The sequence below is a fragment of the Bos grunniens genome, chromosome X (genome assembly GCF_055505025.1).
Source record: "Bos grunniens cultivar Pamir isolate PY7600 chromosome X, Bosgru_T2T1.0, whole genome shotgun sequence".
Lineage (NCBI taxonomy): Eukaryota > Metazoa > Chordata > Mammalia > Artiodactyla > Bovidae > Bos > Bos grunniens.
Window position 1 is genome coordinate 21,715,548 of NC_141194.1, and position 12,356 is coordinate 21,727,903.

Here is a 12,356-nt window from a genome sequence, read left to right on the forward strand (position 1 = left end):
AACCACTCCTTTAGATGAAACTGAGCACTGATCACTTATTTAAGGGCCTGCATCTGAAACAAGCTTGAAAAAAATTATTTACCCATTACCATGTGGTACTCGTGCAAATAAGAGGGCTTGGGCAAAGAGGGAACACTTAGCCTTGATTAGGTGGGGCATATTAGCTTCCTGAAATTTTCTCACCTGTTTAAGCAGCTCTCAATCACAGATCCTGACAGGATAGACACTCAGGGTAGGGAGGATTCACTGGGCTCAGCTAAATCCAAGGGGTGTCACACTTAGCCTAGGTCTCCGGGGCGATGTGTGGTTCTCTGAATTCCGCCAGGATTCCAGTTGTGGCCATTCGTGGTGGCCCCTCCTTTGTAGTTCTCCATGAGGACAATACTCTAAGACAGTATTTCAAGCCTAGCATCTTTGCCACTGATTTAACCCCGGGACTGGCTAATTCATGGACAACAGGGCGAAACAAGATAGGAATGTGATCCCACTTGGGGACTGTGGGCGGAAGGGCTGGTAGTAAAAGCCCAATCTTCCTGAATTTAGCTCTTCTGTTGTTTGCCAGGGACCAAGCCTGTCCTTGGCCATCAGGCACAGTTTGTTTTGACAAGCTTTATTGGAAAGAGGTAGGGAGGATACATAGTTCATTATCAGATACCTTCTTGGCACAATAGTCTCTCTGACACAATTTTCTTTTTCACTGAGCAGAGAAGAGAGGCAGACCTCTATCTTGCTGGCGTTTCTCTGCACTACGTAGAACAATTGTCTTGATCACTCCAGGGATTTCTATGTGACATCTGTAATTCAATGAGACCACTTTCCCCTTGGTGACCTGATGTCATCAGCAGCCTTTATCTAGCCCAAAGGGTTTCTTTATCCTTCTGAAAGGGCTGAACCCAGGGTATTAAAGGATGTTGGGCCTCTAGGAGGAAGCAGTTTACTTTTTATCTGAGGGATCTCTAGCCTCTATTATGACCTGGACATTTCCCTTCAGGTCCAGGGATCCTTTTGTCCAGGAAAGTTCTAGTCACCTTTTAGTTTTAACTGTTAGCACTGCCAACGGGCTGGACTTAAGGCTGTCCGCCAACGCTCTCAAAGTGTGTTGGGGTCAGCAGCACACCTGGGAACTTGAGTTCGCGTGTCTCATCCCACACCTGCCGGATGAGGCCCTCTGGGGGAGGGGCCAGGGTGCGGTGCTGTAACTCGGCCTCCAGGTGTTCTGATGCACGCCGCAGTTTTCGCACCACAGGCCTGTGTGGACTTCAGCTCCTGCAGACATTTTGTAGTAGCAGCAGCGGTAGCTGTGAGGCGTTCGGAATGAGCTGTTTCTTGGCAGTCATCCTTTACACTCTGTTTGCATTTTAAATAATACTCTCTTCTTCCCTGGCATCTCTGCTTAATGATGAAGTGGCACTCTGGCTGTTTAAAAGGTAAGTAAAAACTGTTCCTCGGTAAGTAGAGATGTAAAGCCATATAAATAAAGGGAGACAGGCTCGTTAGTATCCATCTTTTAGCTACTGTGATTGTGTGGCTACAATATTCACTCTGATTAAGTCTCCCCTCTTGTCCAAATCAGAACATTTCATGTCTGTGTCTTTTCAGTTGGTTTGGAATCTCACCCTACGCTTTGCAGAATGTTTTGTGATTGCAACATGGTAGCAGGCCATGGTTTCGGAGGCATCCTGTGAATCTGGATTGACTTGGTGACCATATGGCAGGAGCATAGACCTCACTGTTCCTAAAGTTAAGATGTTTTCTCAAAGGTCACCTTGTGAATGTTAACATGCACCAGGGAACGCTGGCCTCAGCATTTATGATACACTTTAGGGTATACTCGGGCTTCCCTGATAGCTCAGTTGGTAAAGAATCCGCCTGCAATGCAGGAGACCCCGGTGCAATTCCTGCGTCAGGAAGATTGGCTGGAGAAGGGACAGGCTACCCACTCCAGTATTCTTGGGCTTCCCTTGTGGCTCAGCTGGTAAAGAATCTGCCTGCAATATAGGAGACCTGGGCTCGATCCCTGGGTTGGGAAGATCCCCTGGAGAAGGGAAAGGCTACCCACTCCAGTGGCCTGGAGAATTCCATGGACTTGTATAGTCCATGGGGTCCCAAAGAGTTGGACATGATTGAGCAACTTTCACTTTCACTTAGGGTACACACACCTTCCCCCCCGCCCTGCTCCCCTTCCCCCACCAAGGGGTCTAACAGACATGGAATTAATGGTGATGTTGAAGTAAAATTTTGGTAGGCTGGAAAATGTGTGGAGCTGCTAAGGAAAAGAAATGTTTTTTGGAAGAGATGGATGTTGAGTCAGGATTTACTTAATAGCTTATGATTTTGAGCAAGTTACTGAGCCTCTCTAGGCTTTTGTTTCCTTATCTGAAAAGTGAGTATAGTATAAGGAATGTATGTCTTAGGGTTCTTGTGAAAATGAAGAGAAATTATTTATGGAAAGTACTTAGCAGAGTGTTTGCAAGCTGGTAAGCTCAGTAATCAGGAACCATATATCAAATTTATACATGTGGATATGACTACAGACACACATACACACATACATTCATAACCACTCAAACATATATGCTTCTGCATGTATACACACACTCACAAATATATATTTACATATATTCATGCATAGATTGAGGAAAGATTGAGGGCAGAAGGAGAAGAGGGCATCAGAGAATGAGATGTCTGGACAGCATCAATGATGCATGGACATGAACTTGGGCAAACTCTGGGTGATGGTGAGAAACAGGGAGGCTTGGCATGCTGAAGTCCATGGGGTCACAAAGAGTTAGACATGACTGGGTGACTGAACACCACCACCACAATCCATATACATATAAAACATACACATATAAATACATATACTAATATATCATGGAATAATAGGGCATTCTGTGAACAGGAATAATCTAGATCAGAGTGTACCTCACACTATTCCTTTCTTTCCCTCTATACCTGTCCCAACTCATTGTCACTTTGACCTTATGGTGACCAGTTGTCCGCATTAAAGCACTAATGTCCATGGGATTGGTCACTTGACCCATCTGAGCTTCACTCTGATTTGGGGTGGTGGGGGGACAGTCCAAGCACCGGGCTTCATGGGCACAGTGGTTGTAGGAAGGCATTTGAGAATAGGAGTGGGCTACAGAAGCAGATTCAAGGTGGTGCTGCCCTCCTCACCATGTGCTCAGGGCTGTCACAGAGTAGATGGGAGGCTACATTGTCCTATGGTACCTGTTGACTCTTAACGAGATCTTTTCTCTGTCTCTTAGAGTCTTGTCTCCTAGCACATCCCCTTTAGTCACATGAGTAGGGGAGTGCACATGGAATCGCACAGACCTTGGCCATCTGGCCGCTGTCTGCTTCAGCTGCTTTGGCAGGTCTCACTCTTCTCTTTGCTAACTGCACTCCTACATCATGGGTCTTATTTCAAGATGCCACAGTTTCTCTACCCAGGGCCCTTGCACATGCTGATTTTTCTCCTTGGAATACTCATCTCACACATTTGGCTTGCCTATATCTTACTTACCCTTCAGGTATTAGCTCAGATATCACTTCACTGGCCTGTCCCACACTATGGATGTATCTCTACCTAAGGGCCCCTTAATACTTTGTCCTAAAATTTTTAACCCTTCTATTCCCAGAGCTTAACACAGAGCTTAGATGGGGGCTATATTGATATTTGCTCTTGAATAAGGAAGTGGCTGTTACGTGGATGGTCACAGTTGTGAGAAGGGATTCCTTTAGTTGACTTCTCCATCATGATAAAAATCATTCCTGGATCTCTAGGATAGCAGCTGTTCAAGAAGGGGATACTGTTGCAGTTGGAAAAGGGGGAGAAAAAAAGATATTTTCACAGTTCCTGTGAATTTTGTTCAAATTCTATGGCATGACAAAAATCTCTTATTCTATCAGCCCTGGGGGCTCAATTGTTAGCTTATGGCTCTGTGAAATGTATCTTCCCCATAAGCTCAGTTGAAAAATGAGTACTTTATAAATCTTAGAAACAAACACGCACTTTACCTTGTCTGTCTTAGTAGGTGGGAGCACCAAGCATTTCTGGGGATTTGAACATTTCTTTCACAACACTGTGCAGGAAGTGGTTTATCATTTTACTTTGAGTTGATGTTCTTGGCAATAACATTCACATACTTAGGATGGATGCAATTGTTTAGCTGTCACCCCCAAACTTAGTCATACCATTGATCTGACATCAGAAAGTACTTATCCTATTGATCGAGTGTCAGATGGGTGGTATAATAATGAGCTTTGATTGACAACTTGAGTTGACAGATTATCAGGTTGCATTTTCCCACAGCCAAACTGCTGACGGGCTTGGAACTTTTCCTTGCCCACACAGATCCCTTTGACCTTTAACTTCTTGTTACATGTGCTAAATCCAGTTCTCATTTAATGGCACTGGGAATGCTCCCAATTCAGCTTATTTAAAATGCGCAGACGGAGAGTCTAGAATGACGTGAACTTAGCTGAGAGCATTACACATAAGAGGTAAACAGCAAATGTTTATTGAATAAACGAGTATGTGAATTTAAATTTATGGCTTGTCTTCCAAGAGAGGTGATCAGAGATGGTCCGGTGACATTCTCCATGGCATCTCAGGCATTCCAAGGTAGACTGTCCCAGCGGTTAGGACCAGCCTGCATCAACCATGCAAATATATAGAGTCAGCTGAGGCCCTGACCAGAATAAGGAGGGCAGTCAGGCCCTTATGTGGCTTGAACTCAAGAATGCCCAGAAGGATCAAGGCCCAAGGCCCCACTCTTAGCACTTTAGGTCTGTGGTTTCAGGACTTGCTCCACAGTGTGTCCCGGGACTAACATCTCCAAGGAGCCTGTGAGAAATGTACATTTTCTGTTTCCCCTTAGTCCTACTGAATCAGACTCTGCAGTTTAACAAGATCCCCAGGTGATTCTCATTTAATTCTGAGACACACTGGTTTAAGAGTTTTATCCCTCTTAAGATGCAAATGTCTTAAAGAGAAATCCTTCCTAGGACTGCAGGGGTTTAGACTCTAGGTCTTAGGTTCTTGACCTCCAGCTGTTACCTTTAGAAGGTCAGAGTTCTAGCTGTAAGCAACAGAAACATTCTTGGGCTGATTCAAATAATTGATTAGAAAGGCTATTTCATTGTTCTCAGAATGACTGAGAAGGATGGGGAACCAGGTTGAGAAACTGCAGCAAGGGATGCTAATTAGCTAGGACCTCCAACACCAGAGAACTGGTTTGCTGAGAACATTGCTGCCACTCTCACTGAGGCCTCTGCTGGTACCACAGGTGGTGGTGTGTTGGAGCTGGCCTGTACCCACTTGTAAGGGCCGACTGCCTGCCTCTCTTTCTAGTTTTTCATGTCTAGTCTGTTTGGAAGCTTGGTACCAGCTGTGGTAGGAGTTTTTACAGCATGAAAATCAGCAAATGCTATGAATCGGGGGCTATTTTATTTTTTGAGAGCTGGTTCATTTTATCAGTGCGCACAGCAGTGAGTCCATTACTGGTACCACTGGCCCTGCTTCCCCTGGAAACTAGGTATTCCTGCTGGAGCTGAATCAAGATGGCTATTTATCTGTACCCCCTGCATTTCTCCCGCTGTTATGTATCACTCATCTAAGGAAAATGTCATGTGATATGGGTGTAGATCAGTGTTTCCCACCTTTGACTGCACCGTGGGATTGATTACCTGAAGAACTTTAAATATTACTAATGTTGCACTTCAAGCACTGAAGTTCTGATTTAGTTTGTTTGGACAAGGTATTCTTGAAGTGTGGTCCCTGGACCAGCAACATCTGCATCACTTGGGAACCTGGTAGGGATGTAGATTCTCAGGCTCCGACCCTAGATCTACAGCATCAGAAACTCTGGAGGTGGGGCACAGCGATCTGTGTTGTAAAAAGTTCCCCAGGTGATTCTGATGGAACTAAAGTTTGACAACCACTGCTCTGGGGTGAGATGTGGGCATCTGGGCTTAAAACAGAATTCCCAGGTGGTTCAGAAGTGCAGCTACGGTTGAAAACCAGAGGGTTAATAGCTTAATAGAAGGTCCCAGTTTTCTGCCCTTGCTTATAGGGATTGCAGATGATTCATCCAGAGGTAGAGTCATGTCCATAGGTTGATAGGCTGAGATGAAATAAAGTCTGAAATCTCGATTTGTGGTGAAGATCAGTAAATCCCAATTTTGGCTCTCATTAGTCCAACATAAGATTCCTCTAACGGCAGTCTTTTGTGGGATTGTCAGTAAAATACTGCCATAGGAAAGTGTTTCACTTGGTAGTTTCCAAACACAATGACCCTTAGGTCAGAAGCACCTGGAGTACCAATGAGAATGCAGAGCTTTGGGCTCCACTTCTTATTGAGTCAGATTTGAGGAGGTGGAAGGGGTATAGGCTGGACAGCTACCTTTATAGCAAGTTTTCCATACCACTCTCAACAACACCTGTTTAACTGCTGAATTAATTCAGGGAGGAGGAGGGACTTGACAATTATGATTTAGATAAATCCTAGAGAGACATTTTTGATCCAGAGCTGATTCTTTGTACTACTCATCAAGCTCTGACAAAAATAACCACTGGTAGGTTTCAACAAACCACAGGGAGACTAGCAGAAAACCTGGAAATTCTAGATGAACACTCAACTTGGTCCTGGATTTGAAGACAGCAAAAAGCTATACAAACTGGAAATCTTCTAGTATTATCTTTCCTAAGTATTTGATCTTACGTTAAGACAAGGAGAGAAATGGAGAATAATGTAAAGAAGCAATTTCATTTTTATTTCAGTTTCTTTTTGGTTTAGTAAAATATATCATTAATGTTTACATTCAGGCTACTTTTGGATAGTAGCTAAAATTAGTTGCAAGATTCATTGGAGATGGTTGTATTTAGGTAGATCTTATCAGTTTCAAAATTAATAACAAAAATTAAAATTAGTAACAATGCAGCTCTAATTTCCACAAAGCTATGTGCTCTCTTTGACTCTTTCAGACAGTTTTGGGAGATAGGTATATTTATCCCCCTCCTCAGATGAGGAAGCTGAGAAATTGAGTGAATTAGCTATATACTTAAATGGTAGACCTGGGTTTTGAATGTAGGGTTTTTGTTTGTTTCTTCTCTGTGCCATTTTGTGATTGAGAAAAAATAGCATTGAAAGTTTTTTGTGGCAAGTTGGTGAAGTCACAATATGTGAAGGAACCAAGGTAGAAGGAAGATAGTAAAGATGAGGTAGTTGATCAGAAGGTAGATGAGGTTATTTTTGTCCACAAATAGTTTAAGCAGAGTCAATAAACTTTCAGTGGCTGTGAAAGAGATGAGCTGACAGCTGAAGAAATCATCCTGGATGCAGTTTTTTTTTTCTTTTTTTTAAATTTAAATTTATTTATTTTTATTTGAAGAACAATTGCTTTACAGTATTGTGTTGGTTTCTGCCAAACATCAACATGAATCAGCTCTCCTGGATGTAGTTTTATTGCTAATTGGCTCCTGGTCCCTGGAGGTGCAAAGTCCAAGAAAGGAAAAGTAGGGGTTAGTTAGATCAACTAAGGTCTGGGGAAGGAATTGTGTTTAGATTAAGAAGTGATTGGTCACACTTGAACTGCATGAAAAAAAATGAAGAAACTTAAAAAGCCTGTAAAATTTGAAAAGTTTTATTTGACATGTTGCTTTCTCTGTGAGGTAAGACAAGTATGATTTTATTTTCCAGAGGAAACTGAGGCTTAAGAAGTTTCTGTAATTTACCCAAGTTCATAGAGATAGTAGAATAGTAGAGATAGTAGGTAGAATAGTAGAGCTAACTGGAATCTTCTGTTTTTTTTTTTTTTTTTTCACACCACAGTACCTAAACATATGTAGGAATTTGTACATAGTTAAGTCTTATTATAAATTGTGTATCTCTTTTGTGTTAACTGGTGGTTTTTCCAGTGGTAATGTATGGATGTGAGGGTTGGACTGTGAAGAAAGCTGAGCGCCAAAGAATTGATGCTTTTGAACTGTGGTGTTGGAGAAGACTCTTGAGAGTCCCTTGGACTGCAAGGGGATCCAACCAGTCCATCCTAAAGGAGATCAGCCCTGGGTGTTCTTTGGAAGGAATGATGCTGAAGCTGAAACTACAGTACTTTAGCTACCTCATGTAAAGAGTTGACTCATTGGAAAAGACTCTGATGCTGGGAGGGATTGGGGGCAGGAAGAGAAGGGGACAACAGAGGATGAGATGGCTGGATGGCATCACCGACTTGATGGACATGAGTCTGAGTGAACTCCGGGAGTTGGTGATGGACAGGGAGGCCTGGTGTGCTGCAATTCATGGGGTCGCAAAGAGTCGGACACAACTGACCGACTGAACTGAACTGAATGCTGGTTAATGTTTGTTTGGTATTTAAATAAGACTTTACTGAGGCCTGAGTACTAGCCTAGAGATTCTGATTCAGGTTTGCCTGAGGTGGCCTGGGATTTTTAGAAGTTGATTCTGAGGTGCAGTAAAGTGAGAACCACTGGACTAGAAAAGTCTCCTCTTGCTCTATTATCTTGCCTTTGCCTTCTTTAGGGAACATTTTTAGGAACTTGAGGCTATAAACAATGTACCCTCATTAATCTGTTAGCATGATAGCAGGCCAGAGAGCAGCCTAAGTCACACTGACAGCCGGGAGATATAAATCTGACACTCAGTCAAATTTGGAGACTATCTGCATCTTTCATTCATCCAGAGACCATCCTGAGGTTGTCATAACTGAAGTTCACAGGCTGGCTAACTTCCATCAGTGAGGTTTTCCTTTGCTTTTCTAATGCAGTGGCAGTTGAGGCCTTGTCTCGATGAGAGCTATTAGTGTATGCAATAAGTAGCTCTTGAATGTGTACAAATATGTGCTTCAGTTTCAACTCCTGTAAAATGGGAAGAACCACACCAACCTCCTTGGGCAAGTGGGAAATTTAGCTGGGATATATTTGTGTAGAGCACCTGGAACCCTCCCTGGCACTAAGCAGCTCCTTAAAGAGCTCCGTATTCCAACTGTTCATCTGGCTTTATTTTCCTCCTTAGGGTTTAGGCTCTATTGAGGCATTCAGTAACAGAAACATCCAACTAAAGCAGAAGATCTAACTCTTGTTAACAAGAGGTTTGTGTGCAAAATAATGGTATAAACTGAGCCCAGATTTAACATATGCTAATTGCCATTCTCTCCAGGAGAGGTCTTTGAATATTTGTTGATATCCAAAGAGCTTCCCTGATATCTCAGCTGGTAAAGAATCTGCCTGCAATGTGGGAGACCTGGGTTCTATCCCTGGGTTGGGAAGATCCCCTGGAGAAGGGAAAGGCTACCCACTCCAGTATTCTGGCCTGGAGAATTCCATGGACTGTATACTCCATGGGGTCACAAAGAGTCAGACACGACTGAGTGACTTTCACTTTTTCACTTACTTTCACATCTTCAATATGAAATCTACTTGTAGTCTAGATTTACAATAAACATAATACTAGGGGAATTTTGCATTAACTCAGGCTTGAATTAGGCAGTTGAGCTGCACAGACATAAACTTAGCAGCCTAGTCTTTGACTTAACTTCTAACCCCTTCCCTTAGAGGGTTTTTGCCCCTATTGGAATACCTGCTCACAGCTGTCAGGTGATATTTAGTTTAATTCTACTTTAGATGCATTATTGTTACTTTTTAAAAGTGTACTTTTTTCTTCTGTTTCAAATGTGTGCTTTGAGTGTTTGAATAAGATAGAGATTTCATCTCCTAAAAGTAAGGGCAAAGAGAAATCAAGGAATACTTCCTTTTTGACTTGCACGCTTTTCTTCTGAGGCTCTGTGGCAGTAAATAAAGAACATTGGAACAAAAAAAAAAAAAAAAAAAAAGGCACCACAGCAACGTGTCTTGTCACGTTCTGCTCACCCCTACACCTGATTTCAAATGTAAATTGCACGGCATTTAGCGCTAATGAAAATACTCTAGTGAAGGAAATTGTTAAGGTTTTCTGGTGCTCCCCTAGGGGTAATATTAAAACCCCCATTACTAGCATCTCACTCCAAGAAGACAAAAATGTGTACCGAGAATACAAAAGCCCTGTTGGCATCTAAATGTGGGCCAATTAATTTGCTGTTAGCGACGTACAGGTTTACAAGGAGATGTAAAAGTAGGACCCAGGAAAGCTATTGAGATCCCCATATTGCGGGGCTCCTTGACCCTGGGTTTTCAATGCTTGCTTAATCATGGCATTCTGCTTTCTATTTATTTATACAGTTGCTTCAATGAACAAATTAATAATTATACAGCACATTGACAAACATGCCGGGTAATATTTGCCAGATTTTAAATTAATTTAATTCAAGGGCCACTTCATTTACAGGATTCATCCGCACATCAGGCATCAGCCTCACCTCTTTGCTATTCACGCTACACCAAGATTTTTCATCATTTTCCCCCTTCTTTTCTTTGCAGACAAAGACAGCACAACTTGCCATGTCAAATAAATAGACACTAACAGAAAGGAGGAAGACAGACAGATGACAGAGAAATAAGAATATAAATAAATGTGCAGATTACATAAATTTAGAAGGCAGGATAATAGCTCTTACTATGATATGTGGAAAACAATTAGATTCCACTAAAATCTTGTATTTATTTTCTGCGTAGCTCCAATTTGTAATTTTTCTTCTTTTGTTTCATACCCACAAGCCTTCTTCACAGTTTACAGATTGGAAATTCAGACGAAGAGCTTAGAGTTCCAGAAATGATCACTTCTTGGAAACAGAAATACCGTGTGAAAATGGAACTGCATGGGCGTGGGAAGCCATGCAGAATTCTGGGTTTATTATGTATTAGTGAGATCGGAGGGAAAGTTAACTGATGAGATTGGATTGCAGAGACGGCATCAGTTGCTTTTAGAAAAATCACAACTGAACCATCAGATGTAATTGTATTAGAATTTGTAAGAAAGTAAAAGGGTTTTTAATTCAATTGAGGTATATTGTCATATATATAATTGTGGCTAAAGATGAACCCTTGTGGTTAAAGATGAATCCTTCCTAGGATAATAGGAAGGAATAACACCTATCAAGGAAATTAATGAATTAGTTTTCATGTGTATGACCTCATTATGAATATCAGCATGTAAAAATACTGTCTGAGCCTGAGTTTCTGCCATAAAAGAAAGGCCTGGGTATCAGGCTGTTTTCTTACATTGATAAACAGTAGTGAAATGTAATTCAGTCATTAAGAGGTTAGCTCAAACAGAAGAACTATAAACTAGACCCCAATTAGAGGGTTTGCCAATTACTTTGTGCTGCTAGTATTCTAATATTTTGGGCATTAGAGGCTTTATAAATGATATAAACCAGTTGATGGTTGTGCTTTAGGGGAGATGAAAGTTTTTCCTACATGATGTTTATAATTTGTTACATATCCTGGATATGGATCAGTGTCTATCACCAGACTGTCCTACAACTGATAACCATTTTGAGTGAAATCAACATTGTTATTGTTTTGTCGCTAAGTTGTGTCCGACTCTCTTCCAGGCAAGAATACTGGAGTGGGTTGCCATTTCCTTCTCCAGGGGATCTTCCTGACCCAGGGATCGAACCCAGGTTTCCTGTGTCTTCTGCATTACAGGCAGATTCTTTACTACTGAGCCACCTGGGAAGCCCCAGATCATGATAAGATATGCTTAATGATACCTTAATAATGCTTAATAATATCTACCTCTGAAAATACAAACAGACTGATGTTGTGTATATACCATGATATCAAGAGATAGTTTTTTTTCAGGAACATGTTCATTCATTAGAGTTGCTTTAGGTTTTTCAGTGTATGTGTGTGGGGTGGAGTGGTTAGGAAATCCACAGGGTGCTGTTGATAAAGAGAAAGCTTTTCTTTTGGGGAGGATAAATGTCCTCCCCAAAGGATTGCATTACAGAATCAGAATACTCTGTATATGTGCCAAACTGTTTGTCTATCTTGATTAAATTATTCTTAGAATGTTTTCATTTTCTAAGCAGAGAAGTATATTTAGGTACAATGCTATAAGGTGGCTCTTTTTCAAAAATGGAGTAACCATTTAGAGAAAAATCAGGCAAAGACTAGGCAGATAATTTTAGTACAAGCAGGCTTTTGCTTCAGTACCCGAGATAATTGTCTCAATCTCCTTTTTACTCTGCAGGGTCACAGATGTCAAAAGGCATTCCCACATGCAAGTTGAAATTGTGCAATACATAGCCCAGAAATTATGTGTCTTTTACTTAAAAAAAAATCAAGTAGACCTATATGCCATTATAATTATAAAAATTATACTAGCATTTATTTGGTTATATTAATATGCTATTTGTATTAACTAGTTTTACTAATTACCTAATTACTGCCC

General features: G+C 41.5%; 1 long non-coding RNA gene across 1 annotated transcript in view; it reads left to right on the forward strand.

The window, feature by feature from the left end:
• Positions 1-241: 241 nt before the first annotated feature.
• Positions 242-12,356, forward strand: part of LOC147339925 (uncharacterized) — an 87,722-nt gene continuing 75,607 nt past the window's right edge. The window contains exon 1 of the long non-coding RNA XR_015159504.1: positions 242-1,427. This is a non-coding gene — a long non-coding RNA (uncharacterized LOC147339925). The remainder of the gene's footprint in view (positions 1,428-12,356) is intronic.